This window comes from Arachis ipaensis, chromosome B7 (genome assembly GCF_059453495.1).
Source record: "Arachis ipaensis isolate K30076 ecotype BB chromosome B7, ASM5945349v1, whole genome shotgun sequence".
Lineage (NCBI taxonomy): Eukaryota > Viridiplantae > Streptophyta > Magnoliopsida > Fabales > Fabaceae > Arachis > Arachis ipaensis.
The window spans coordinates 73033502-73038071 of NC_142442.1; the positions used below are offsets into that span (position 1 = coordinate 73033502).

General features: G+C 37.5%; 1 non-coding gene across 1 annotated transcript; it reads right to left on the reverse strand.

Annotated features, from left to right (window-relative positions):
* Window positions 1-4234: 4234 nt before the first annotated feature.
* On the reverse strand, window positions 4235-4341 carry LOC148552987 (small nucleolar RNA R71). The gene has a single exon (XR_015892753.1). It is a non-coding gene; the product is annotated as a small nucleolar RNA R71 (small nucleolar RNA).
* Window positions 4342-4570: the final 229 nt, after the last annotated feature.

Consider the following 4570-nt stretch of genomic DNA (forward strand, 5'->3'; position numbering starts at 1 on the left):
GGTGGTTGTTGATAATCAAAAGAGTGCTCACCATAGCAATTATCATGGTATGCCTCTTGGAATGGCTCTTGGTCATAGTATGTTGGTAGAGGTTATTGCCAAGAGGGTTGATCAAATCCTTGTGGCTCCTCCCATCTTTGATTCTCCCAACTCTGATGCATATTCTCATTGTAGCGTCCATTCCCTACAACATAATTAGACCCAAACTCATAGCCAAAGGGATGAGAATTCATAGTAGTAAGAGAAAGTAATAACAAAAACTAATAAAAATAAGCAACAAAGTCCTAAAACTAACAAAAACTAGCAAACAAGCAAAAAGCAAATATTTACAATAACCAATAATAGGACACATGTTTGCAATTCTCCGGCAACGGCGCCATTTTGATGATCGGATTTTTGCTAGTAAAGAATTCACAATAAATTTCCGTTGCAAGTATAGTCTCTAAACTAACAATAATCCTTTCATACAAAAGATTGTTTGTCACCAAAGCAAACCCAATAAAATAAAACCGAAGTATTTAAACCTCAGGTCGTCTCTTAAGGAATTGCAGGGAAGTGTACTTATAATTGGTTATGAGGTTTTGTCTTTTTGGGTTTTTGAAATAAGGAATAAGGAAAGTAAATAACAAGAGAGTAAATGAATAACTAGAAAAACTCTTGGCAAGGCATGAGAACTAGATGTCCTATCCTAGTTATCCTTATCAATTGTGATGAGAATTGTTCGTTGCTCTTACTTAGTTAACCCTTACTAAATAAAGGAAAGTCAAGTGGACTAATCAATTTGATTCCTCAAGTCCTAGTCAACTCCTAAGGAAAGATTAGCTTTAGATGGATCCAAATCAACCAACAAATTCCAATTAGCAGTTAACAAAGGAGTCTGATAACTCAAGCGTCTCTAATTACTCAACCAAAGCTAAGAATGTAAAGAGCTAAATCAAAATCACAAATATGAAATACCTCAAATTGCATTAAATAAAGAAATCAAATCTAACATGGAGTTCATAAACCAAATTGGGAAAATAAATGAATCAACAAGAGAATAAGTAAACTAAAGTGCTAGACTAAATAAGAGTAGAAGAGAAACTAATTTAAAGGAACATTGAACCTGGAATTTGGGAAGAAATAAACCTAAAACTAAGAGAAATCCTAAAACCTAGAGAGAGGACACAGCCTCCATTTTGATTATCGGATTTTTGCTGGTAAAGAATTCACAATAAATTCCTATTGCAAGTATAGTCTCTAAACTAACAATAATCATTTCATACAAAAGATTGTCTGTCACTAAAGCAAACCCAATAAAATAAAACCGAATTATTTAAACCTCGGGTCATCTCTCAAGGAATTACAGGGAAGTGTACTTATAATTGGCTATGAGGTTTTGTCTTTTTAGGTTTTTGAAATAAGGAATAAGGAAAGTAAATAACGAGAGAGTAAATTAATAACTAGAAAAACTCTTGGCAATGTATGAGAACTGGACGTCCTATCCAAGTTATCCTTATCAATTGTGATGAGAATTGTTCGTTGCTCCTACTTAGTTAACCCTTACTAAATAAAGGAAAGTCAAGTGGACTAATCAATTTGATTCTTCAAGTCCTAGTCAACTCCTAAGGAAAGACTAGCTTTAGAGGGATCCAAATCAACCAGAAAATTCCAGTTATTAGTGATGAGTCCATATTTGATGATGATTTTTTGTTAGAATTGAATGGATTTTCATCACATAAACTCTCACTTATTCCCTTGAATAGCATGCTTTTGAACTCTTCTTCCAAATTGTTCTTGATCATGAAAATATGCTCTGTTATACTTAATTGAATCTATTTTGTTCCATTTTCCTTCCATTCGATGCCTTGATGTTTTTTGTGAGTAATTTCAGGTGTATAAGGTAGGAATGGGTTGGAGAAAATGGAAGAAGAGCATGCAAAGTGGAGGAAACATGAAGAATCAAAGGAGAGGAGCTCAGAGATGTGTGTGTGCACACAGCTACCTGTGTGTATGCACAGCTGCCCCAGGAGAGCACATGGAGTGCTTCGAGCGCGTCACGTGTCCATCCCAGCATCGCCTATGTGCATGCGCACAACTGCATGTGCGTACACACAGGTCGGGATTTTCGCCGAAGTGTGCGGACGCACGCATCTGTGCGTCCGCACAGGTGTCCGCACATGACTTCATTAAAATAGCACGTGCCTCGCGATTTGGGGGCTTTGGAGGCCCATTTTTGAAGTCTTCTAGCTCATATTAGGGGGAAAATAAAGACATAGGATAGCATATCATTTAGGATAGTTTAGGAGTAGTAGTAGGAGTTTTTAGTTTAGCTTTTCTCTAAGTTTTTCATCTTCTCCATTAGGGTTTATATTAGGGTTTTACATTCAAGTGCCATTTCCATTTTTGATCTTGGATTTTGCAAGCTTTCATTGTAAGTATTTTCTTGTTATTACTCTTTATAGTTACATTGTCATTACTCTTTCTTCTAATTCAAGTTATAGTTCAATTTTGCTTCTCTCTTGCAATTTTAATTTCTTGTTGATGAATTTGATGTTTGATGCTTGTTACATGCTTTCTTGTGTTATTCTTGTTGATTGAGATCAATTGTTACTTTTAGTTTCAAGCCTCTACTCATTTTCCTCATGTTTAAGCTTTTTGCCCACCAAGTGTTTGACAAAATGTCAAACATAATTTTAGGCTAAATTTTTGGTTCTTGGCTTGAGTAAAGTGAGCAATTGGGTTCCTAGAGTTGGAATGTCCAACATTTAGTTTCAATTCTTGGGTTGTTAATTGTTCTTGTTCCCACTAACGCTAATTTGTTGCTAAAGTAATTAGCAAGCAAGTTAGGATTTGTGGGTTAAGGACACTTATGCTCATTTAACTTACTTTCCGATGTGAGGGTTGATCAAGTGAGACTAATCCATTATTATTGTCATAGTTGTGGTTCTAACAAGGAAAGGACCCTTAGCTCACTCCAAGCCAAGACTCTTTTTGATGCTTTCAAGTTTTTATACCTTTATATGTTGATTTCTTTTATACTTTACTTGTTTATATTGCATAGTCGGTTCTTTATTTCCTTAATTAGTTCAATCATTATAATTTTGCATGTTATTTTATTGCTTTATATGTTCATTTCTTCATTCACAATCCATTGATCACTACAACCGGAATTGCACACTCATTGTTCTAAAGTGCTCCTAGGGAGACAACTCGGGAGTCTAATACTCTCGGTTTTAATTTGGTTTTGCTTGTGACATATCTTGTGAATTTTCAATTTGATTTGAGGGGCCAACTTGTCGAGTTAGGACTATACTTACAATGTTAAATCCGTTTCTTTCGATAACCGAGTTCCTAACCCACATGTGAGTTGGTTGCTCCTCTTCACCATCAAATTTTGGCGCCGTTGCCAGGGAGTTCACTTTATGTGCAATGAGTGCTACTATTTCAGTTGTTGTAAATATGTGAATATTGTGAATACTTGATTTTGGTTTGCTACTTGGCTCTAATTGTAGATACCACATTCCTCTTTTGTTAACTTTAGTAGTCTTTGATTGTTGAGTTGGTTCTTGTTTACTTGTCTATTTTTGTTTTGCCTTTCATAATTGCATGGTTTTATTGCCTCCTCAATTGAATGACACAGTCACTTCCAGACCCGAGCTTGGCCACTTTTGATCCGGAAATTGAAAGAACTTTAACTCGTTTAAGGCAAGCTCGGCCCCGGCTAGCTTTTGTGAATAGTGAATCGGGTTCCCTTGAGGAGCACTCCCATTCACTATCACCAACCATCTGTGACCATCATTCTCCAATCATCGAGGAGACTCTATATTCATCTGTGGGGAGTACTGAATCCTCTTTGAGTGACTCAGGTGACACCGACATGGGGGACCCACCTAGAAGAATCACCTTGAAGGAGGCCGGAGCTCCTGATCTTAACTTGCAACCATTTCAAATCTTGTATCCGGTCTTAGACTCAAATTTTGAGCTCAAGTCTGGCACGATAAACTTGCTCCCCAAGTACAATGGGCTGCCTGGAGAAGATCCCTTGAAGTATCTCAAGGATTTCGAAGTTTCTTGTGCAATTGCAAGAAGACATGGGACCGATGAAGCTGCAGTGTTGGTCTTCGCCTTTCCTTTCTCTTTGAAGGAAAAAACGAAGGAGTAGTTTTATACTCAGACGGGTGAAGTTAGATCCAACTGGGACTTGTTGCGTAAAGAGTTTTTGGAAAAGTTCTACCCTCCCCAGAAAACAGACAAGTTGCGAAGAGAGATTTCTTGCATTTTGCAACGGGATGGGGAGACTTTGTATGAGTATTGGGAGAGATTTAAGAAGTTGCTGGAGGCTTGTCCTCACCATCGGATTGATGAGTTAGTTCTTATCAGTTATTTCTGTCAAGGAATGCATCACCAATACAAGTTTTTCCTAGATGCCACGAGTGGAGGTTCATTGACCAAGAACAAGACTGCTGCAGAAGCATGGGAAGTTATATCAGACTTGGCGGACTCCACTCAACACTCAAGGGCAAGGAGTCCACCACCGAAAGCTGTGAATGAAGTTTCTCCCTCCGGAGATGTTATTTTAACCAAGACC